Here is a 25,543-nt window from a genome sequence, read left to right on the forward strand (position 1 = left end):
TAGATAGTAAACATGAGACTATGTATGAGGACAGATTGAGATTTTGTATTAATTTAAACAAGTACATCAAAGAAATAGATCCTCAAAGTGAGAAGTTTTAGTGGTAAGCTTTTCTTACAGAGCAAATATTGCATTATATTTATTGTTTCTGAACTCTTATTGATACCTGATACTTTTCTTGATTTCATGTTAATAAACTAAGTCTTGTCTTTGTTTCCACAGATCTCATTGGTCTATTCCATTAGTTTCTTCCCATTCAGATGCAATGGCAAAACCATTTGCTAAGATTTCCTAGCGAATTGAGACATGATATGTAGGATAAGCATTATTGTCTATGTGCTTTTATTCTAAGTTACACTATGTTTGGGTTACTCCAATGCAGGAGGATATTAGGGAATTGTGAACACTGCGGCATGTGCAGGTGAGAAAGAATCCAGTTGTTCAAGATTAGCTTGGCTAGAGAGTTTAGGTCAAAGGAATAACGCTCGCCACACTCTATCTTGGTCGAACGCCTTAATGTCGTCCAAGCATCACAAATGTAAGAGGACTCATTTTCATTTTTTGTTGGGAAAATTTTGCTTGGTCATTTCGTCCTTCAGCTAGATTTGCTCATCTCCTCACATGTTGTCTTTCGTCTGAGCTCCTACAGGCTCTAAAACTGTTCAATGGCGAAGCGACGCTAACACCATCCATTGGGCTAGGTGGAAACTCAACGTCTTGGACAATAGCAATGGTTGTAGTAAAGAATATGGGGTCGCATTGCCGAGAAGAACGACTACCAGTTGTACATCAACATCGCATTGCTTGACATCAACGGTTATGAAGCCGAAGACAAAATTTCGGATGTTCTATATATAGTGGGCATCCAAAAGGAGGCATGGAGTAGATCTTGGTGAATAACAAATAAGTATTCAAACCCTTCTTTTCTATTCATGACATCCAATTAGCTTTAGCGAAATATGCTTCAAGGACATTGGATTCATATTGCTTTTTAGAAAAAATATTCAAATTGGTTACCAAGAGTATATGCTCCATACACTACGAAGATATCTTTTGTATATGCATGCATTTTCACATGGTTCATATTTAAATATGAGTCTAAAATGAAGGGGGAGCTAAAGAAATGTGTTCCCGTTGATAGCTATGCAGTGAAAAAAACATTAAAAATATATATTGTGCTCAGTGTACATGGGATATAAATTCAGGAATTTACTAAAAAAGATACTCCCTCCGTCTCGTGAAACATGTCGAAGATTTTTCTAAATTTGAATGTATCTAGACACTAAATAGTAGCTAGATATATTCAAATTTTGACAAATCTCAGAAAAGTTTCATGGGACGGAGGGAGTAGTTCATATTTGACTTTGAAAATGAGATACTATGATCAATTCTAGCTTTCGGACCAATTTAAATGATGATACAATATACTAAGGGAACTAGCTGTTTGACTTAAATGTAATTCAGTGCATTGTGTGATTTGTTTGGAGTCTCAAAATGTATATGTGTCAGAATGGTCAATTATTCATATATATTTCTTCAATTTTTTTGCATAGAGGACAGACATGTGACAGTGGAGCGTGATAGAGGAGTAATATAACTCATTCTCGTCTTACATTTTAGGGTTATAAGGGGGTAAGAAGGGGCGGGCGAGCTGAAAGATTAACGCATAGTTGAAATAAGACGATCATTACGTCCGTAGCAACGCACGAGCATTAAACTAGTAATAGTAAAGATGGGGAGTGGTGTTTTGGAACATGGGAGCATATGCTCCCTATATTTTGGAATGCATTTTACACATATTTTAAATTTCAAAAAATTGAAACAAAAAACTCGAACATACGTCTTCATGTGCTACTCGCTCACAAAGTCGTTTCATAAAAAAATGAACTTATCATGTGACGTGGGTAAAAAAGACAAAATTCAGTGCTGAAAATAATGCTTTCCGCAGGATAAGTTTTCTCTTTTTTACATAGGCCATCAAAAATATTATTTTTTCGTGAAACTTGACGCATACACATATATTATGGAGATGTACATGTAGAATTTTTTATCAAAATTTTTCCACACTTCAAAATATGTTTTGTTAGTAGAGGGAGCATACGCACCCGGGGGCCAAATTGAATTTCCGCTTCTTTGATGACTTTTAAATGTTGAAACTATCCAATGACTGCGAGGGACTGATTGGACTCTAGAGTCTCGGAAGAAGAACCGGGCAGTGGTATGCTAACCCTCACTGAAATTCATGAGCTACTGGTTTTACTCTACTGTTTCGTTTTGGTTATGTAAGAACTGCTAAACAAAGCTTCCAGTTCAATGGTGGAGTGTGCATGGTTTTCAAAGGTGTCGGCATTTTTAAGCCCCTGTGATATCATCGTTGTTGATGAAGTAATACTCGTCCCAGCTACAGGTTCAGCATCGCGACGCCTCGGTCAAGCTCCAGGCACAGCAGCTTGATGGCGGGCGAAGGCGACTTAGTGGCGGGGAACCGATGAGACGGGCTGGCGGCGGCGGCAAGAACGGCTTTACCCTAAGCGACATGAGCCACCGCCGACCGTAGTCGCTTAAGGAGGCGCTTAGCTGATTAAAAATAATGCCTACCAAAAATGAAAACAACCAAGCGCTCTATATCCCAACGCTGGCTGCTAATACGGGCGCTAAAACAGAATTATTTTCTGCCGCGTGGGTAGTCATTGCTGTTGGGAAGGAAACGTTGGTTGTTGGAGATAGAACTGGCTCCTATTGTGGCGTCGACGCAAGAGGTATTCCCAGAATTGACAAGGATTTGCTCGTAACGGACAGGCCAGGAAAAACACCCTAGCGCCCGCGTTCTTTAAGGATGCTAATCCCCTAAAATCGGATCTCAACTATATTGCCAACTCTAACCTCCAATGGCCTGAGCCTCTTCTCCAATCTCCTCGACGCCAAGCCCTGCATGCGCCGCCAACCTCCCCTCAAGCTACGGCACGGGCCACCGGCCCCCACTCCACCCCCATTCCTTCCCGCAGCAGGTCCAACCCGTCGGCGTGGGCTTCACCCGCCGCCGTCTTTCGCTTCGACCTCCGGCAAGGACGCCGTGGACTCAAGTCGAGCCGGCGCCTACTCGTCTCCTCTCCTGCAGCGCCCCACGGAGTAGGAGACCTGGTGATGCCCGACCGAGTCGTGGAACTACACCGGGTTGACCTGGTGCCTCGCCGTCGGGGACGACCAGGGCGGCGCAGCCGTGCCTCTCGCCGGCGGGAGGGGCGCAGGAATTGCAACATGAGGCACGGAGGAAGGCCGGCGGTCGCCTTCCCGAGGTGCTGCTGCCGGCGCCGGCCACGAACCCAAACTGTTGCTCCTCATGCCGACCACCACATTGTCCGTCGCTGCCTCCCCAAGCTTCTGCTGCCCGTGAGCTTCCTCTCCTCCTCCTCCTCCTCATCGACTTGCATTCCTTTCAAATTCAGTACATATCATTTTATCGTGTTCAATGAATGTGGTAGCAGCGGAATTTATGCATAAATCTCCTGTGGCAGCGTTAGGGTTTGGTCCAGTATGATTACTTGAATTAGGCCACGAATTCACAGGAAAAAAGAACTCTAGCCTGTGTTGTTTTAGTCGGCCCCAAAAAACTGCATTTTTTCGCATTCAGAATCTTACTAGTACATAGCTGTGTGAAGTGAAGTTGTTTGATTCCCAAGGGATTGTAGTACGACCTCAGTCTCCTGGTTGCATGCACACTTTATATTTGTTGCCTTTTTTCCTATTGCTGAAATATGGAAGCGGGAAATCTATATTCAACTTAATTAAAAACTTGGTCCGCATAGGCAGTAGTTTCTTTGGATTGTTTTCTGCTCATCATGCACATGCAGTGGTGAAACTCTTATCTTGTCTCAAGCTATTACTACTCATATATGTTTTCAGTTTTCACTGCGGTTTGATAACTAACTTGTTGCAGGTACCCATGGATGTGGCTTCTTGCTCTTCCTACTCTAACCTGGGGTTCTTTTCTTTTGTTGCCATTGACGTTGGCAGCTGACGCGGGCCGCTGCTGGTGTCGCCGAAGAGGACGCCGCTGTCCTCGTCTCCTCTCCTGCAGCACCCAACGGAGGGGGAGACCTGGTGGTGCCTGGCCGAGACGTAGAACTCCACGGGTTGACCTGGTGCCCCGCTGTCGGGGACGACCAAGGCGGCGCAGCCGTGCCTCTTTCCGGCGGGAGGGGCACAGGAATTGCAACATGAGGCATGGAGGAAGGCTGGCGGTCGTCTTACCGAGCTGCTGCTGCCGGCGCTGGCCACGAACCCGAACTGTTGCTCCTCATGCCGATCACCACATCGTCCACCGCTGCCTCCCCAAACTGCTGCTACCCGTGAGCTCCCTCTCCTCGTCCTCCTCATCGAGTTGCAGTCCTTTCAAATTCAGTACATATCATTTTATCACGTTGAATGAATGTGTTCGTAGCTGAAATTATGCATAAATCTCTTCTGCCATGGCATTAAAGATTTTGTCCTGTACGGCCTGATGATTACTTGAAATAGGCCACGAATTCGTAGGGAAATAACTCTGGCCTGTGTCGTTTCAGTCGCCCCTGAAAAGCTGCATTTTTTCGCATTCAGTTCTCACTAGTACATAGCTTCAAGTTTGAAGTGAAGTTTTTTGATTCCCAATGGATTGAAGTATGTCCTGGACTGCTGGTTGCATGCAGAATTTGTATATGTTGCTTTTTTTCCTATTGATGTAATACGGAAGCAGGAAATCTATTTTACTTGATTAAAATCTTGGTCTAGCTTCATGCTTCAGTCTTTTAGACAATGGGGACTGGGGACTTTAATTCTGTAAAGTTATCCATCATTTTTGTTTCGTGACTGGTTCAGTTGGATATTGTTCTCTACTATTTGATCTTTTTTTAATGCACTTAATGGTTGTAGTAAACACAAGCCTGTCTAGTATTATTTCTGGGTTGGTTCGATTTTTGCGATTAGCTGTATGATTTTAAGCGGTCATACATGTAATTTTGTGTGTAAATATGATCACTTGTTTCTTGAACCTGCATTCGTTCTCAAGTGTAGTTCTGATCTGGTCATTTGCCATGTGATCTACTCACATTTTTTGAACCCTTGGCATGACTTTGTAGATTCGGATCATCTAAAAATTTAGGCCATGTGATCTTTACTCTTATCAGTAGATTAGTAATCATATGCAAATTGAGCTCCCAATTGGCATTATTAGGTAAAAAATATATTATCTTTCATCAAGTTAGTCAATTGACCGAGTAAGCATTCAACATAACAAGTTTACCTGGACAGTGTAGTATCTTGCAGGGACTCAAGTTAGCTGGTGTTGTTTGTGAGTTCATTGTCATACTTATTTCATGCTTGATGAAATGGATGTGTTTTGGAACTAATAGACTAGATCATCCCCACACCATTAAATTGAGTTTTGATCAGCCTGATCTAAGAGCTTTAGATTGCAGCAAGAGTATGATATGCTTTTAATACGAGTTATTTTCTCGGAAAACTGGTTGCTACAAAATATGCATCAAGAACACCATAGCTACAACATCGCCAAGATGCCGTCGTCATGGGAGACAGCAATGCCTTGGTTGGTCTTTGAGTACGGTGGTCGGTCTACTTTCCTGTGCATGGTCATAACTAGTCACGCACACATTAAATTTTCAGCTTCATCAATAATAATGTAGCCACAGTGGATACCTTTAACTTTCTCTTTTATTTATTTGCCGTCTCATAACTAGTCACGCGCACATCAAATTCCTGCGTCTGCGGTTAGTCCCATATAGCATTCTAACATACAAAAAGAAAAAGAAGGTCACTAATAGTATATGTTGAATCAATGAATAAATAATAGACTTTTGAGACAACTAACCCGCTTTTTTTTATCCCCTAGGTACTTCACAACACGTAAGCTAGAGCAAATACTCTTGAATGCCTTCATCCAGTTGTCAATAGTCCACTTCGGAACAACAAAAATGTCACGATCAGTTTTTTCTTCTTTTTTAGGATCAGTTGTGGCTCAACTTTTTTTTCTTTTGTGGGTTTAGCCAGCACCGTCAAGCATGAGACTAAACCCACGAAAGAAAAAAAGAGTAGAGACACAAATGATACTAAAAAAGAAGAAAAAACTGATCGTCACATGCTTGTTGTTTCGAAGTGGACTATTGACAACTGGATGAAGGCATTCAACAGGATTTTCTCTAACTTACGTGTTGTGAAGTTCCTGGGGCATAAAAAAGAGCGGGTTAGTTTTCTCAAAAGTCTATTATTTATTCATTGATTCAACTTATACTATTAGTGACATTCTCTTTCTTTTTCTATGGAAGGGACGTAGCCCATGTAGTTATTCAGTTGACTACATGGATACTGGTTGGGCCTTTGAGTACGGTGGTCGGTCTACTTTGATGTGCATTGTTCCGTATTATTGCTTGCTTTGATGTTGCTGTGACTAAACAATAGCATTACTTTATTGTATTGTCTTAAAGCATACTTACAGGTGAACTGTTGAGAGTAATTTTCACATCACTATTGAGAGAAGAAAAGAAAACTTAAACGATCTATCTTGGCCGTGCCTATTGGAAACATGTACATTTCCTGGTTCAAAACATATATCATTATCGTCATGTGTATAATCTAGAATGTTATGTAGGCAAATGATCCTATTTTTTTTTTTGCTCATAGTACTCATGCCCATGCTTGTGCCCCATGCAGAAAACGTTGAATGACATCAACGCCGACCTCCCTGAGCTCTTGGTGGTGGTCTCCTCTTCTTGCCCGGTCTGTTGTCGCCCGGATTCCACCTGGAGCAAATGCAAGCGTCTTCCGGGAGAAGGTCGAGGGACAACTGGACCGTGATGCTGGTTCATTTCAAGCCTGCCACAAGATAAATATTAATGATTGCCAATGTCTTTCGTTGGTACCTTCTTGTTGTGAATCATTTCTCAGTTCTAGCATATCATTTGCTACGTTACATGAACCAGAGAGGTCTCTAGTTAGAATTTCTCTCACATATATATTGTTCGCATTAATTGGTTATATACATTCTGGAGCATTGGAGCAGCATTATTCAATTTTTCTTTATTTAGTGAATTTCTTCATTGGATTTTTCTTGAATTTTCATGTATATATTTGTTCTTATGTGACACATCCGAGCTACGGACATAAACATGCGCTGACATAATTTTACTGCTACATGCAGGGTTTGGCTCTCCGATGCAGCTCTTTCAGGATGCACTTGAAACCCTCTGTGTCGTCCTAGGTACTCTTCTACTCCAGTTTCCTATAGCCGAAGACCCCAGCTCCTCCTCTCCCATGTAGCCTTAACCGATGGTAGCCCCTGGTATTTCTGTGCAGCATTTCTGTGCAGCTACTGTTAGACACCTCTATTGCTCCTTGCTTTCGATAACGGCTCCATGAAGCTTTGCATCCTCAAGATAAGGATCTGGTATATCTCAATCCACCGCGATGCCTCTCTCTTGTTGTGACAGCTATTGTACCATGAGATTGATGAATCATGAATGTGTGCTTTTGAACGGCATTTGAGTTAGCATATTCTCGGTGTACCTGTGTGTTGTCATGTTCAATCTGGTGTTACCGTGGCGGTTGGATCTGCTTTTTTATGGTTAATTAGGGTGATTCAATTGGACACTAGTTAATTAGTTGATCATGCATGTCAGCGATCTTTGTTTTATATTTGTCTCCTGACATGTTTGCATGACATGTAGGTTTGTATTCAACTATGATACGGAAAACCAAATCTGATCCCAGGTGCATATGCACCTGGTATATATAAAACATATTTCCAAAACATAAAAAATTTAGTAAAAAAAATTAGCATATAGAGGGACATGTTCTATGTGTGCACATAAAGTTTCACATAAAACCAACAATTTTTCTACCCTGTGTAAAAAAGACAAATAATGCCTCAAAAAATAGACTATTTTAGCACCAAAGATTTGTCTTTTTTGCACAAGGCACGAAACATATCGGTTTTTGCTGAAACAACTTTGTAAGCATGTAATATGTCAAGGTATACACGGGAAATTTTTATTTGTATTTTTCTAACATTTTAAAATATGTTTAATATGCATTTCAAATAAAGGGTGCATATGCACCCGGGTGTAGAAACACCCTGTCCACTATGATATATGATGTTAATTGTATTTTTGTCGAACAGTTCTATTACTAGCTTGGTGATGGCTCTTGTTGTTAGGCATGTCTTTCTGGGGGTAGATTTATGCATATCCACTGCTCCCTCCATTCCAATGAATAAAGCTTATATTTCTGAAAAGTCAAGCCAAGTAAAGTTTGACCAAACTTGTAGAAAAGTATATATCAACAAATGTGGTATTCTATAGGTATCACATGAAAATATATTTCATGATTTATCTAATAGTATTGATTTTGTATTTTTTGTGAAAACTTGGTCAAACTTTACTCGGTTTGACTTCTCAGAAATAATATAACGCTGTGTTTGGATGCAGTGAATTGAATCTGGAATTGAATTAGACGGAGAATTCCAAATCCAAGATGGAAATGAATTGGCTCCAATTCAAAAAAAATTGTTTGTGTGCGCTTGGAATTTGCTCTTGGAATCAACTGCCGTACCCAATTCTAATTCCTGTTTGGACGTACAGACCATGAAATTTGATGTTCTATTGAGTTTGGGCAATATAAATTTATGTACACGTAAAAAATAACATGTGTATATTAGAATGTCTATATATATATTATTTTTACACATGTTAAAATATTAAAATTAATATGATAGAAATTACAACATGACATGACACAAAATAGTTGTCAAGCGACAACACTAAAAAGCATATATATATCTCATAGAAGAAATTCAAGGAATCAAACAGCAGCTACACGTTCACTTGAAACTTCACTTGGATTTAGCTCTTCAGAAAGGAAAAAGAACCACAACGAATGAACGAACAGTACTAGACAGAGCAGGTCCAAAAGAAGTACTAGACAGAGCAGAGAACTACACACGTAAAGAAACAGAGAAAGGTGCGTTCGGCCGGCCGGGTGAGCGCCGAGAGTAGGCCGGCCGCGCGACAGCCAAGGAAGAGGCGGGCGGGCAAGGGCCAGCATCTCTGCATCCCGCACCGTTCCCCAATCCCAAGCTCTACCTAGGGTTTGGGCAGGGCAACGGCGGGCGGACGTGGTCTCTGCAGATCGGCAGGCCGGGGAGGAAGGAGAGCGGAGGCCGGAGTAGGGAGGGAAGGGAGGAGAGGGGAGGGAGGAGAGAGGAGGGAGGAGGCCGGCGACGTACTAGGACTTCGGTAGAGAAGCGTCTGTCAGGGAGAGAAGAGGCTCGTAACGCTTCGGGAGGCTCGCGGCCAAATTCCAGGCCAATACGGAGGTCTCGACCTCCGAATCGTGCAAGGAAGAAAACGCGTCCGCGCGGGGTGGGCTGGAATTGGCCGCGGTTTCCAAACTCTAATTCTCTTCGCATCCAAACAACTGAATTGAAGGTCTAAATTCTAATTCCCCAATTCCAAGCCTAATTCACTGCATCCAAACACAGTGTAAGCCTTATTGATTGGAATGGAGGTAGTAGATGTTTACAAATGATTCCTTGTCACTTGCCAGTTAAATAGTAACTTCCTGTGACATATTTCTGGTAGGTACGTGTTAATTGTGGAATACTTTGTGGTGGTCCCCTCAAGTTGATCATCTTAAACTTGCTTTTTGCACTATTAACTTTGTATAGATACTTGAATGATATGATATTGTACCCGTCTTGGCATAATGTTTTGTTGATCTCCTTGAGTTGTGATGTGGAGGCATGTTGCAGTCTGAAATATAGCTTAGTACTAGTTTTTTTAATTATGTGAATGTGGTATTTTGTCACCATATGTTCTTTCTAGTTATGCTTGCATTTCTAATATCTGGCATGTTTGCTCTTCTTAGATTGGTGTCATGGTAATACACATGGTGATGACAAGGTCCCTTAGTCCTGCCACCCAAGGTGAGACCTATCCAGGTCTTCATTATTCATCTGCCATTTAAAGATGCTGACAGAATGGATATTAAAGGAGCATGCGAGTTGAACAATTTACACCTTGAATCAGGCAGGGATTTGAGCAGACTTGGATGCTCGTGACAACCATTCTCCAGGATCGAAATATTGTCAATGGGAAATCAAAGGTGTTCCTTTGAGAATCGAGATCGGTCCAAAAGATTTGTCAAATAAGCAGGTACAGAGGTGTCACTTGCCAGAATTCAGTTTATGGATTATTCTGCAAGTGATTGAAAGTACTTTGGCCATCTACTCTTGATCATCTAGAAAGTGTGCTTCGTAAATTAATACCATTTTAATTTTACGCTGAGACCATTTTGGTGTTGTGTGGATGCATTTAAACTTGCACCGAATGAATGATTGAGTTTAGTGGCTTATTTTGATCCTGCTAGTCATTGCAAATATACTGCGAGCTTGACCCTACCCTAATCTGGAACTTATGGTTTGAGAAACTAATTTGGCATGCTATGTCTATTTGGTTCTCTATTTGGTTGCCTGTTTTTAACCCAACTTTACCGCCTGGTGTGTATGCAGATAGGCTGGAACGAATATTTGCCTGTGGCAGCGATGTCCTTTTCTTGATCTGCATGGTTAAGGTGAAATTCTGGGCAACGTGATGTACCCTTGTCCCTAGATGTAAATAGTTCCTCATACTTTTTTGTACTTATTTTGACTGTACTTGGCTGGTGTGCACATCTTAGATTCTAGGACTATTTGGTTTTATCGTAGTTCTCCTTGATTCTAAGACTGTTTGGTTTTATTACTAGCTCTTGCATGATTTGGGTGTTGCTATCACCTTTAGGTATATATATTTATCCATGCATGTGTCGTGCCTAGTGTTAATACTGAGTGCAAATTCTATTGTGAGCTTTACTGGTTTGCTGCCCTGTTTTTGCATCATTCATTTTAGAGTAGAAAGCTAGCCTGCAAGCTCCTCTATGTATAGAAGCTCGATTAGAAGTATCATCTCGATGTTACAGTTAGAACTATACTTTTATATATTTTTGTTTCTTGCTTTGAATTATATTTTTGTTTCTTGTACTGATATTTGAGGTATTTTAACTTCAGCTTGTTTGTGTTATGCGATGCCACGGCTGTCTGTACTGACTTCCTGGCTTGGTCTGGCGGCCCACTTATTATTGAGCATTTAGTTCATGGGCCACATAACTGGTGCTTTGTGACTCTTTGTTTATTGGTTATGGTTTCAATATAAATGTATGCATGTTTAGTCAGCCATGCTCAAGGTGAGATCTAAACTCGAACATATGGTGTAGTTGCTAACATACCAATTCAATAGTTGCAAGGATTTTCACATTCCTTAATCCTTCTTGAGAAACTAAGTTGGGGTCTTAATACGTCGTAGGACAGATATAGGGTCTGATGTTATGTAAACTGCATTTTTTTTTCTTTGGTCGTGTAATGTTATCGTGATTCTGCCATGTAGTCATCAAGGCCTGCTCAGAGGTATAAAAGGAATCCAAGCATTTATTTCTTGATTGGTATCTAATCCATGAATCATCATAATTTAGTGTAAAATGGCGCATACATAATGTTGCCGGCGCCGGCCACGAACCCAAACTGTTGCTCCTCGATCATGCCGACCACCACATCATCCGCCACTACCTCCCCAAGCTTCTGCTGCCCGTGAGCTTACTCTCCTCCTCTTCATCGACTTCGAGTCCTTTCAAATTCAGTATAGATCATTTTATCATGTTGAATAAATGTGTTAGTGGCGAAAATTATGCATAAATCTCTTGTGCCATGGCTTTAGGTTTGGTCCTGTAGAGCCTGACGATTACTTGAATTAGGCCACGAATTCTCAGGGAAAAAACTCTGGCCTGTGTCATTGTAGTTGCACCTGAAAAGCTGCATTTTTTCGCATTCATTTCTTTTTTCGAGAAAACGCAAAGGACCTTTGCGTCTCATTTCATTGAAAAGGTAGAATGTTTACAGTCCTCCTAGGAGGCAGCATACAAAGAACACACTCGGCTACTCAGTGTACATCCCAGGTTGCCGGCAGCGCTACCCTAAGTCCCATAGCACCTGCCTTAGCCCAGAGGGAAGCTTCTTCCTTGACTTTGGACATCAGGTCGCGCACAGACGGCCGTGCTCCCTCAAAAACACACTCGTTACGGTGCTTCCAAATCATCCATGGCAGGAGCAGCGCTGCTGATCCTAGCCCTTTGCGGAGGGGTTTGGGCGTCGTTTGCTTCGCTTCCACCAGCCAAGTGAAGATGGAATCATCAGTGTCCCGTGGCGTGCGGCACGACAAACGCAACCAAGCCAGGGCCTCGAGCCAAACTTGCTTGGCAAAGGGGCAGTGGATGAGTAGGTGCTGCATAGTCTCGGGTTCCTGATCGCATAGTAGGCAGCGGGGGTGGTGTTGCAGGCCACGACGCGCCAGCCGGTCGGCAGTCCAGCACCGATTCTGGGACGCTAACCAGTTGAAAAACTTGACCCATGGTGGCGCCCAAGCTTTCCAAATGTGCTTCCACACCGGGCAGAGGGTGGAACCCTGGAACGTGGCGGGGTAAGCGGAGCTGGCAGAGTAGTTGCCGCTCGCCGTCCACTTCCAGAGCAGTTGGTCTGGGGCGTCGTGGAGCTGTGTGCCGTCAATGGCTTGCCAGAGCATAAGGTACTGCCCAATCTCATGGAGCCCGAGCGTGCCATGGATGTCTCGTGCCCAGGCATGGTCCTGCAGACCGTCCGCCACTGTCCTCAGCTTCCTTCTCCGCTTGGGTATGCAAGCATGCAACAGCGGCGCGATCTCGCCGATGGACCGTCCATTGAGCCATCTGTCCTCCCAGAACAAGGCCTTGCGTCCGTCCCCGATCTGCATCGTGGTGGATGCGAAGAACAGGGCGCGCTCATCTGCGGTGAACTGTAGGTCCAGATCATGCCAGGCGCGGCGAGGATCAGTGCGACTGAGCCATAGCCAACGCAAGCGCAGGGAGAGGCCCGTGCGCTCCAGGTCGCGCACGCCCAGGCCCCCAAGGGAGATCGGCCTCGCCACCCGCTGCCAATTCACGTGACAATGGCCACCCTTGGCATCGGCGCGCCCAGCCCAGAGGAAGCCACGCTGGATTTTGACGATCAGCTTGATGGTTTTTTTGTCAGGGGCTATCACCAGCAGTTGGTGGATCGGGATGGCGCCTAGAACAGATTTGACCATAGCCAGGCGGCCAGCCTTGTCCATGAGCCCTACCTTCCAGGTGGGGAGCTTCGCCGCGACCCTGTCGACCACGGGCTGCAGTTGCGCAGCAGTGGGTTTCTTCACAGTTAGGGGTATGCCAAGGTAAGTGATTGGCAGCTCGACGATCGGGCAGCTCAGCTGCTGGACGGCTGCCTGGACATCCTCGGGAACGCAACGAATCAGAGTCGCGGTGCTCTTGGTGTAATTGACGCGGAGGCCGGAGGCGCGGCTGAACAGGTTCAGCGTTTCCTTGACAGCCACAACCTCCTCAGGTGTGGGGTGGCAAAAGAGGATCACGTCGTCATCATATAGCGAGATCGTGGGCATCTCTTTCCGCGGGTGTAGCTGCCCCAGGACGCGAAGCTCGACGGCGCGCTTGAATAACTTCCCCAAGGTATCAACTGCGAGGACGAAGAGCGGCGGTGAAAGGGGGTCGCCCTGCCTAAGCCCTCTTCTGTGCCAAATAGCTGGGCCGGGCGCGCCATTGATGAGCACCCGCGTACTCGCGGAGGACAGCAGGATGGCTAGCCACTCGAGGAAGCGATTGCCGAAGCCATACTGGCGTAGAGCCTCAAAGAGGAACGGCCAGGCGATGGAGTCGAACGCCCGTGCCAGGTCGAGTTTGAGGAGGATGCGCGGCGCGCCCAGCTGGTGTAGGAGCCTAGCCGATTGCCGGACAAGGACGAAGTTGTCGTGGAGGCTTCGGCCGCCGATGAATGCATTCTGGACCGGGCTGACAATGCCATCAAGCTTCAGCGCGAGACGCAGGGACAGCACCTTGGCAAACAGCTTGGCCAAGAGGTGGATCAGGCTTATCGGCCTGAAGTCGCGCAAGGTGGACGCGCCGGCATGTTTTGGCAGCAGGGTGAGGAACGCTTGGTTCAGCTTGGAGAAACCGCGGCCTCGTAGCTCGTATAGTTGTTGGAACATGTCGACGACATCGTGCTTAACCAGAGGCCAGCATGCGCGCAGGAATTCGGCAGTGAAGCCGTCCGGGCCTGGCGCCTTCCTTGCGGGCATGCGCCGTACTGCCGGCCATATCTCCTCGCTGAACGGTGCATCAAGGTCAAGCAGGTCCTCGTGGCGCGTGATGAGGTCGTCGAAGTTGAGCGTGCAGTCGCGCGGCTCCTCCGTGCCCAGCAGCCCCTCGTAATGGAGGAAGGCGGCTTCCGCGATCTCTGCAGGGTCCGTGAGCGTGCGTCCGTCAGCCGATAGGCTGTGGATCGTGTTCTTTTGCTTGCGGTAGGAGCATTGTCGATGAAAGAACGAAGTGTTGGCGTCGCCGTCCTTGAGCGAGGCGACGCGAGCTCGCTGCCTAGCCATGGTCCGTTCGAGCGATGCAAGGCCCAGGTACTTCCGCTTGATGTCCTTGCGCAGCCATTCCTCCTGGGCAGATAACACCCTCCCCTCTTGTGCCTTGTCAAAACTCAGCAAAAGCACGCGCGAGAGGGCAAGTTTGTGCCGCACGTTTCCCACGGAGAGCGCGCTCCAACTTGTCAGTCTTCGCGCCGTGGCCTGCATCTTTAGGAGCAGGCGCAGGAAGGGATCGGCTTGGTGAATGGATTGCCAGGCCGATGCCACCGTCTCCTGGAACCCGGGCATGCGAATCCAAAAATCCTCGAAGTGAAAACGCCGGTGCGCAGGAGGCAGGGGTGAACAGTCAAGCAGCAAGGGACTGTGGTCCGAGACGACGGAGGCGATGCAGCGAAGATGACAGTGACAATGCTGCTCTTCCCAGTCCACCGTGCACAAGACGCGATCCAAGCGGACGAGGGTGGGCGGCGACTACGCGTTGGACCAAGTATAGCGGCGCCCGTTTACACCTCTTTGAGTGCGAGGTCGTTGATGACGCGTCGAAACCGCCCCATCATCCTCCGGTCTAAGTTACTGTTGTTCTTATCCTCGTCCTGATAGATCAGATTGAAGTCACCGCAGATCATCCACGGACCCTCGCAGTCCCTGCGGATGTCGCGTAGCTCTTGCAGGAAGGCGATTTTCTCGGCGTCCTCCTGCGGGCCGTACACCACCGTGATCCACCATGGGCCGGCGCTCGACTGGGTGCGGACCTTGGCGGTGATCGTGTTCGTGGTGAACTCTGGGTCGGTGACGGTCACCATCCGGCTCCTCCATGCAAGCAAGATGCCGCCGCGAGTATCGACCGCCGGTAGGTAAGTGAAATCGTCGAACTCCGAGGCAAGCGTTTCAAGGACAATGGACGAGTAGAGCAATTCCATCTTTGTTTCCTGGAGGCAGATAATCGAGGCGTCTGTGATGGCCAACAGCGAGCGGATGGCGATGCGGCGCGCACGTGCGTTGAGCCCACGTACATTCCAAATTACAATTTTGAGTCCGTAATCCATAGAAACAGGATCGATGAAGCACAAAACGGGCGCGTAGCCTAAACAACGACCGGCCGGTCATCCGGCGTCGCGCTGCCATTCGGGGTCAGTAGATGGGCGGGTAGTTGGCGGTCCACCAGAGCTGCGATCGCAGTGAGGACGACGAGTGGGATTGGTGCTGCGAAGACGTCGTCGTAGGCTTTCATGGCCTCCGCCGTGATGGCCTGATCCGTGTCGATGATGCCGAGCGTGCGCAGGATCTGTATGTGGGCACGTCGCTCAGCAGTGGGCGGCACATTGACCGTTTTTGTGGAGGAAGCCGAGTGTCCACGTCGTGGCGCAAAATTGGGTGGGTGGCGGCGCGTTCTTCTCCCCGGGGTAGGCAGGGCAGAGCCCAGCTCCTTGGTGGCAGCCGTTAGGAAGTCGCCGAGCGTCCACGTGGTAGGCGGCTGCGCAGGCCGCGGCCTTCTCCTGAGCGTGATCGGCGGCGAGGCGAAGCGGCTGGCCGGAGCAGGTGGTGTCGGCGTGGGGTCTGCAGCAGCAGGCGCGGCGGGGCTTGGCGTGTTTGGCACGGCGCTGGCGCAGGCCAAGTCCATGGTCAGCTGGGCCTGGTTTGCCTCATCCTGGGTCTCCTGGGCCTCTGAGGTCGTGTTGGAGGCCTCGTGGGCTTTGTGGGCCGGTCCAGCATCCATCTTGGGGGAAGCTTCCGGAGTCTTGGCTGGCGAGGTGGCGGGAGAAGGTGGTTTTGCATGGCTTCCGGTGTCACCGTCGTGCGGCGCTGATCGGTCGCAGCAAGCGTCCAAACTGCCTCCACTAGCAGCCAGAGGTGAAGCACTGCTTTGCCCCGACAGAGGATCAGTGTCGGGTGCCGAGCCGCTAGCCTCCAACGCTGAATCAGGGACTTCACTTTGCAAAAGCGACCCGGTCGGGGACGCGCGCTGATCTCCAGCCTCACGCTCCTTGGCCATGGCTTCGTTGGGGTCCCCACTGCATTCCTGGCCAGCACATAGCTGCGACGCGATTGGGTCGTTCGTGGTCTGTGTAGCAGGCTGGCCCGGTGTCGCTTGTGCAGCTGCAGCAGCTTTGGCCCTCCAGACTTTGGCAGGTTGTGCACAGCGGCCAGCCTTGGCCCTTCTCTTTTTGGCGTGGCGACGAGGATGGCTGGCCCTGTAGCTGTCCGGCCAGGGGTCCACTGCCCTTTCCAGAACTGGTGGCGCCGCCGCGTTGTGGCCGTCGGAGCCCCAACCAGGATCAACGTCGACGCCGTTGGCGCGGGATGTGCAGGGCGCGGTCCAGCCAAGGGAGTCCACGGCCATGCCATCAGCACGACCCTCCGGCGCGGCTCCGGTGCGCCGCCTCTTCCGACCTCTGCGCCGGGAACGTCCTTGAGCGCCATCTTGCCGGCCATTACCGGCGTTGCCACCCGCGCCGTCGCGGCCGCCGGCTTGGGAGGCGCGCGCCGTGTCACTTGTAGCCCCCTCGCCGGGGATGACCTCGATGGTGATGGGGTAGGTGAGGGTCCTTAGCGTTGGCGGCGCGGTCGGGATGTGCGATGGCAGAAGCTCGACGATCTCCAGGATGGCGCGGCGGCGAATCGCGGATGGGTTGTCGGAGCGCGCCGTAGCACGGAACACGGCCATGTCAGCGCGGGACCTGGTGCTTGGGTGAAGCCGCTCGATCCAGCAGTCCGAGCTTAGGATGTGCTCTGCCGTGGCTGCATGCCAGGCCTGGGCGGGGATGCCGCGGAGCTCGAGCTCGACGCGTTGATCCAACCTGCCTTGGCCGGCGTGGGCGAGCTTGCTCCACGGTCGCAGGAGGAAGGAGAAGTTGGCGGTGTTGACGAGGTGTTCTCCGGCGAGGCGGTCCATGGTTTGCTTGGCCGTGAAGAGGATGAGGAAGTCTTCCGGGTGGTGGAGGTGGACGGTGAAATCCCCCGGCGCCAGGTCAAACATGGCGTAGAGGGCCTGTTCCATATCGCCCGCTCGCACGCTAGGCCTGGTCCCGGTGATGGAGGCCACCATGGCGCGTCGCAGGGTGAGCTCAGCCTCCTCGATCTCGACGAAGCGCGAGAGAAGGACACGCACCGGCGCATGGCTGGGTTGTGGAGGCGTCGGGGCCGGCCGTGCAGCCGTGGCCGTGGGGGCAGGCGGGGGCACTGGAGCAGGCTGGGGCGCAGGTGCAGGCGCCGGCGAGAAGCGCGGGCGCGACAGGTTGCCGCCGCGCGGTGGCCGCGCGCGGTCGTCGTTGAGGCGGCGGAGCCTTTGCTCGCGCAGGCAGGTTTCCCGGTCGCCGGAGGAGTGGCCTAAGATGAGGCAGGTGCGGCATTTGACCCTGTTGGTGCAGTCACGCACGCGGTGGCCGGGGTCGAGGCAGCGGAAGCAAAGCTCGTCACTTCCCGGGGAGGTGCTGCGGTGGCGGGGGCTCGGCGTGTGGCGTGGCGAGGCGCGGCGCTGACGGTTCCGGCGGCGGGGGCGTTGAAAGCCATCCGCGTCGACTTGGGCGGCGCCCCCAGGTCTGTGGATCTCCGAGCGCGGGCCGATGCGGGCAGAGGCCGGCACCCTTTCCCTCGCCGGCGACCTGCTCGCAGGCACAGCCCTTTGACTGGCCGCGGGGGCAGGTGCAGCAGCGGGGGAGGGGGGGTGGCTGCGACATCGCGGTAGGAGCGCTCACTCGAGGATTCGCCGGCGGACTCGAGCCAGCGGAGGCCGTCGCCGGCGGCGGACGCGCTGGAGTTGGAGCTGGACGCCATGGGCGGAGTGGAGGGGCTTATCTGAGGGCTGCCGGCGATGGACTCGACGACGGCGAGGCTGGTGGAGGTTAGGCTGGGTTAGGGCACATGGAGAGGACCTACCGTCGGGGCTCGTCGGCGGCGGGGCTACAGGTTGGGGGTGGGAGAGCTCAGGCTGCGTCTAGAATCGTGCGGAGCCATCCTCGAAACCGTAGTTCTTTTCCAACCGTCTTCGCATTCATTTCTCACTAGTACATAGCTTCAAGTGTGAAGTGAAGTTGATTCCCAAGGGATTGGAGTACGTCCCGGACTCCTGGTTGCATGCACTTTTTTCCCTATTCCTGAAATATGGAAGCAGAAAGTCTGTTTAATTTAACTTAACTAAAAACTTGGCCTGCATAGGCATTAGATTCTTTTGATTTTTTTTTCTCATGATGCACAAACACTGATGAAACTTGTGTCTTGTCTGGAGCTATTACTAGTCAAATCCGTTTTCAGTTTTCACTAAGGTTTGATAACTAATTTGTTGCAGCTACCCTTGGACATGGCTTCTTGCTCTTCCTACGGTAACATGTGTTTTTTTTGTCCTGGCTTTGACATTGGTGGCGGATGTGGGCCGCTGCTGGTGTCGCCGGAGAGGATGCCACCGTCCTTGTGTATTGCTGCTCGACGACAACTACGGTGACGAGGTAATCCCTGTCTCTCTCTAACCCTTCCTGTTTGCTATGTGTGGTTGCTACAGATGGCGATCCGGGTTTTGTTCCTTGCAAAATGCAAGGAATAGGCTTGAAAGTAGTAAGAGTTCTTTAAGAAATTCTTGCTGGGAAAGTTTTGTGAAATGGTAGGCAAGTGTGAATGTATGTACATTTTTGCACAACATAATAAAGTATAGGTCCAGATTAGATACAAAATTGCAATTCCTATCTGGTAGTAGATCTTAGCTGGACACTCTATTTGGACTCAACCTTGTCCAATTTGCTATCTAGCTGATATGTGGATGATTTTTTTCATCAGTTTACAGCAACCTACTGCAGCAATACTGTCCTCGATCAAACATGTAAGTCCAAGTTAGTAATCTAATAAGACAACCTAGCATGAAGACAATACCGCAAAGTGAATTGAGCAGGAGACAAGAAGCACCGAACAGCAGCATCAAAATTTTCACCATTTCTCATTGTTTTTCTCCTAGTTGAATATAGATTAGCTATTTAGCTTAGCTGTAGAGTAACATAACTAAAATACTTCTTTTTATCATTCTTACTTAAATAAAATGTTTCTATAGTTAGAAACAAAGTTTTTGTACTCATGTCGTTCTGGATCTTCAGCAATATATTTAGTCTCGGCCTTATCCACATTTGACATTGATCTTATTTCATCAGTTTATAACAACCTGCTATTTGCGGCATACTATCTCAAATCCAAAATGTAAGTCCTTTTAGAAGTTGCATAAGCTCAACGTTTCTAGGTTTGACAATTTATACAGAAAAGAATAGACATGTATGCCAGCTAAGACAACCTAGCATGAATACTAGTACAAGGTAAGGTAGATTGAGGAGGTGAGAAGACACACCGAGAAATCTATGTTGAGCTGTAAGATGTAGGCACTCTCCTCTGTCCATAGATCCAGGCTTCTTAGGTACCATGCCTCGCCAATTCCGACATTACGCTGCTCACACGAGCACCACCACCAGAGATATTGTACCATCGGCTCTGAGAACAGCACATTGAAGTCCCTGCCCATGGTGGCCTGCAACCTGAACTGCTCAAGCACTGGGGCTACGATGTCAAGGTTACCCAGTACACCGCTGTTGTCCAAGACAAGCTCCTCGATCGACGACGAGTGGATTTTGACCGTGTCGAGGCCCCAACACCCGCATACCTCTAGCACGCGCAGGTTAGGGCACCGCCTGATCAGCTCAGCTATGTTGTCGACGCGGCAGCCGGCGACAGACACTCTCTCCAGCGCAGGGAACTCGATGTTGTCGCCCGCCGGTAAAGTCAGGTAGAGGTTGACCACACGTAGCTTGATCGAGGCGGCGCGTTCGAAGGAGGTAATCTGGATAGGAAAGTCGCGATCTTTACAGTGCCCCCAGACATCTATGATGAGATCCGCCGGGGCGAGCCCCGCGGCGGCATTGAGCAGGGCGGAGACGCGAGCAGGGTCCAGAATCATGTGTCTCTCGGGGATCTCTATTTCGAGGCGGGACAGGGCGGGGCAAGCGACCTGTTGGAGGGCGGCGTCGACTGCGTCCAAGGGCATGTCACAAAAGGAGAGCTCGAAGAGGTGCCTCCAGAGACCGTGCCACCTGCGGGAGAGAGAGCTTGTGTGGGCGGCGGCGCGGGCGCAGCGGAGGTGAATGAGGATTTGGAGTAGCATTTTGTTCGGAAGGGCGCTGATCCGGTCGTCTCCGCCGCCGTCTGGGCAGCGGCGCGGCTGGGAACGACGGCGAGATCCTATCAGCGACTGCGACCTGAGATGACGACCTTACCGCAGCTCCATCCCTGATACAAATCGGAAGGATGCGGCGAACTGCGGGACAGAGACGGCGGTCGGAACAAAGGAACCGGCGGCGGCGGCGGGCTAGACGAGTAACAGAAGTGTGCGTGTGTGTGTGTGTGTGTGTGTGTGTCGGGTGGAGTGTTGTGTTACCTGTCGGTGGTAGGGGCACGAGCGAGTACGGGAGCAGAAACCGTCGGGCTCCCAGCACCCTCGGTGGAGGAGGTCCCCGTCCGCTTGGCGGGTGGCGCAGACGGCGCATCCAGAGCCTTGCCATCCTCTTTCTATTGCTAGAAAATGGTGGTTCTCCTTTCCCTGGCATACAACTCTCATAGGTTGGGACTGATGTTCTATTGGCTATCACTCCAACTAAATCACCGAAGCCAGGTTCTTGTTCCTCATTCTGTATTTCATCTTCTCTTCGAGCTTCAGTACCAGTATCCATGTAGTCAACTAAATAACAACATGGGCTACGTCCCTTCCATTCTGTCTCCTCGGGCATCAAAGGATCCCGCTGATCTGAGCATCACATAAGAATAATAAAGTTAGCACGATCCACTTGCTTGCATGCTGTAATACAACCTTGGAAAACCAAGAGCGAGTAATACCTTCGGCTTCCCCCTCAATGGTATCTTTCTTATTTTTTACTTTCTGTATCAAAAATTTCTGATGTTAGCACCAAGACCACAAGCAGACACGGAGGAGAATTCAGTTGGTGATAAGCAAGACACTTTAGAAAACAATTACACCACATGAATCGAATGTATGAATTATTACCTTCTCTGACATGCTGCGATGTTCATCCCAATAACAATTATCTACATAGAAGAAGGTGTTAGGTAGGTGGACAAAAGACAGAGGGCTGCTGCAGGTATACAGGCACATACGCTTGTTCCAACTAAATTTAATGCTATCCTTAGCGATTTTTTGTATTTTTGCTTTAGGTTGTGTCATTGTCTTCTCTCTTTTATCTAGAATATCTTCAATATCCTTATCCGTTACTGTGCTGTCCTCGGAACTGAAAACCTTTCCAGCACCCAACAATGTCATTTTTGGAAGGTCATCCTTATTGACAGCTGAACAGAAGAGGAAGTTGTAATAAAGAATTATAAATAGACTTCATTTTAAAATACTGAAATTGGTGATCACGAGAATCCCAACCTTGTGAACCTCCACCACCACCTCCTGCTGATCCAAGATATTGGATTCTGAATCCGAATCGGAACCAGAATGTTGTAAACAATCCTTGAAGGCGGAATACGAATCCGATTTTTTATAAGGGCAACCCAAAATTTGAGACCACATATCAAAGGTCTCTGAAGACATAGACGTAAAGACCTTAGGTACCACGAAGTGTAGGAGAGCCAAAGCTCATGCAAATCATTCTGCCACGTAGCTGGTAAACATTAATAATATTAAACCAAAAACAAATATGAAACAACACACATCAGTTACTAGCCAGTGGTACTTCAATCCATGTTCAGGACTAGCTACATTTGAAAAACAAAACTGTCAATGGAAGCTACTTGGATTGATGTGTCTGTGATTAGGAGATGAGAGTCACTTTTGTAAGTTCTCATGAGTTCTGATAAATCAGAATGTTCATTCTTTAAATTTTCAGCTTTATCAATAATAATGTAGCTCCAGTGGATACCCTTTAACTTTCTCTTTTCTATATTTGCCGTCTCATAACTAGTCACGCACACATCAAATTCCTGCGTCTGCGGTGAGTCCCATATAGCTTTCTAACATAGAAAAAGAAAGAGAAGGTTACTAATAGTATAAGTTGAATCAATGAATAAAGAATAGACTTTTGAGACAACTAACCTGCTCTTTTTTATCCCCAGGAACTTCACAACACGTAAGCTAGAGCAAATACTGTTGAATGCCTTCATCCAGTTGTCAATAGTTCACTTCGGAATAACAAGTATGTGATGATTAGTTTTTTCTTCTTCTTTTTTAGGATCAGTTGTGCCTCTACTTTTTTTTTCTTTTGTTGGTTTAGTCTCAAGCATGGGGTATCTCAAGCATTGCAGGGGTATCTCAAGCATGAGACTAAACCCACAAAAGAAAAAAAAAGAGTAGAGACACAACTGATCCTAAAAAAGAAGAAGAAAAACTGATCGTCACATGCTTGTTGTTCCGAAGTAGACTATTGACAACTGGATGAAGGCATTCAACATTATTTTCTCTAACTTACTTTTTGTGAAGTTCCTGGGGGATAAAAAAGAGCGGGTTAGTTCTCTCAAAAGTCTGTTCTTTATTCATTGATTCAACTTATACTATTAGTGACCTTCTCTTTCTTTTTCTCTGTTAGAAAGCTATATGGGACTCATCGCAGGCGCAGGAATTTGATGTGTGCGTGACTAGTTTTGAGATGACAAATATAGAAAAGAGAAAGTTAAAGGGTATCCACTAGGGCTACATTATTATTGATGAAGATGAAAATTTAAATAATGAACATTCTGATTTATCGGAACTCGTGAGAACTTATAAAAGTGGCTCTCGTCTCCTAATCACAGGCACACCAATCCAGGTAGCTTCTATTGACAGTTCTATTTTTCAAATGTAGCTAGTCGTGAACATGGATTTAAATCCTGAACATGGATTTAAGTACCACATCAGTCCCAACCTATGAGAGTTGTATGCCAGGGAAAGGAGAACCACCATTTTCTAGCAATAGAAAGAGGAAGGCAAGGTTCTGAATGCGCCGTCTGCGCCACCCGCCAAGCGGACGGGGACCTCCTCCACCGAGGGTGCTAGGAGCCCGACGGTTTCTGCTCGTGCCCCTGCCACCGACAGGTAACAACAAGGATGGAATTTTTGGAGTGGTGGGGGTGGCGGTTGGGCTGAAATGGCAAAACCCAAAGAAAGTGTTTAGAGGAGAAGGTCCAAAACCGAAAATGCTAGACCTACGGAGACTTACGGAATAGCTACGCGGTGACGCGGATGGAATTGTACGTGGCTGCTGCACGGAAGGAAAAAAAAAGCACCGCTAATTATGCAACAAACATGACGTGCCGCTAATTATGCAACCAACAGGACGTGCCTAATACGTTTTGCCCTTGTTCAGATCGATCACGGCGACCTTCCTCCATCGCGCCGCCGTGCAGGGCCGCCGCCACCGTCCCGCTTCCTCCATCGCGCCGTGGTGAATGGCCGGGCTTCACGCAGGTACCTCACCATCGTCCTCAACCCGTAGATAGACCTCACCATTTTGACCGTTGGCGGCCGCCGGACATTCTGCTAATTATGCAACAAACTGCACTGTAGGTTCAGATTGACCACGCCAAGCTGTTGATCGATCATTCTATGGCAGAGGAACAGGTTCAAGTAAATTGATCAAACCCAGTTCAGCTTGCCTGATCCTTATCCATCTGCGTTTGCAGGTACTCAATCTTCGTACTCTGCTATGTCAAAAAAAAATGTCTCTCGTCAAGCTTTTTAAAATTTGATCACTAGCTAATCAGCACCTGTTTTAGGGGATAACACTGGTCACGGTGCACGCAAGTAGTAGTCCATTACCTCGAGCGGCAGTAGTATTAGTGTTCAGTTGGTTTGACTAATATGTTCTTTGTTTAATTAACTTCTTATATATATTCTTATAATATTATCATGATGTACAGAAATGGGAGATGGGAGAAGAAGAAATCTGCACAAAAGGAGAAGAAGAAAGCTGAACAAGAGACATTTCTAACAAATACTTTGATTCTTCGAAAAGCTCTACACTTTAAGTCCACTAATTTAGTATTTATTTCAGGTTCACTCCATGAAAATGAAAAATAAAAGATCAAATGCAAAAAAGAAAATCATCCGAGAGAGACAGCCTACAACAAGAGGAGACGAAATATGAGGTAGCTATTTCTTTAGTTACAGCACAATTCAAGTATCTTTGTTTGTCATCTCTTTATTTTCACTACATACCTGAGCACATATGTCTTTTACCACTTTATCTGGACCAGGAATCTTTTTTCTTGGACATTAGTTTTTCTTTTTGAAACGCGGGCAAAAGCTTTGCCCTTTCTATTAATTAAGGAGAAGTTTTACAAGAAAAAAAAGGTGTTGGACTATCGATACTTTGGCTCATGCGTTGGAAAAGGCAACGGGACATGGGCTTCTCAATAAGATCCGAGGGCGGGGTACCATCCTCCGCACATCTCTTTATGCGGATGATGTGGCGGTTTTGTAGCCCCTATTAAGAAGACATTCAAAACCTCGCCCACATCCTCAATGACTTCGGAAAGGTTACCAGGCTATGCACAAACTTCCTCAAGAGCTCCGTAGTGCCCATAAGGTGTGCCAACATTGACCTCGATGACAGCCACAATACCATATGGAGCAATTCATGTATATATTTTTGTCTCTTTATTTATTTCTATAGCAAGTACCTTCTAAACTTGCTTGGTGCAGGAACCGTTTGACTTTAGTGTTAGCAACATAAATCCAACAATGACAGCTGCATCACCATATGGAGGTTCATCGTCTGTCGTTATGCCTCCAATTCTAGGAAAATATACAAGCATGTTGTATGAAGTTCAGCAAAGCTCCGCTCCTGTGTCCAGTTCTCTGCAATTACGCTTTGATGGAACTGGAGAAGTCCAACAATACGATGGATCAAAGTTAGAGATGAATTGTGTAATTTAAGGATGTTGGATGCAGACCTTTGTTATAATCTTTTATGCACTTGGAAATTTTAATGTAATAGCTAATAGGCACATGGTAGTAGAAAGTAAACGAATTTATGTTTCGGAATCTGGATTCTCCA

The 25,543-nt window shown here is 47.6% G+C and overlaps 1 long non-coding RNA gene across 15 annotated transcripts; it reads left to right on the plus strand.

The window, feature by feature from the left end:
• The first annotated feature begins 2,788 nt into the window (after positions 1-2,788).
• On the plus strand, positions 2,789-25,543 carry LOC139831109 (uncharacterized). Of its 15 annotated transcripts, none has more exons than XR_011745637.1 (13): positions 2,794-3,390; positions 3,938-4,349; positions 6,703-6,907; positions 7,190-7,249; positions 7,358-7,435; positions 9,913-9,970; positions 10,074-10,199; positions 10,556-11,665; positions 18,814-18,970; positions 23,852-23,952; positions 24,052-24,167; positions 24,405-25,072; positions 25,189-25,542. It is a non-coding gene; the product is annotated as an uncharacterized lncRNA (long non-coding RNA). The 15 variants fall into 15 exon arrangements; XR_011745644.1 differs by having other exon boundaries at positions 2,795-3,390; positions 24,405-24,632; positions 25,189-25,543; XR_011745636.1 differs by having other exon boundaries at positions 2,796-3,390; positions 24,405-24,632; positions 24,741-25,542.

The sequence above is a fragment of the Lolium perenne genome, chromosome 5, assembly GCF_019359855.2.
Source record: "Lolium perenne isolate Kyuss_39 chromosome 5, Kyuss_2.0, whole genome shotgun sequence".
Lineage (NCBI taxonomy): Eukaryota > Viridiplantae > Streptophyta > Magnoliopsida > Poales > Poaceae > Lolium > Lolium perenne.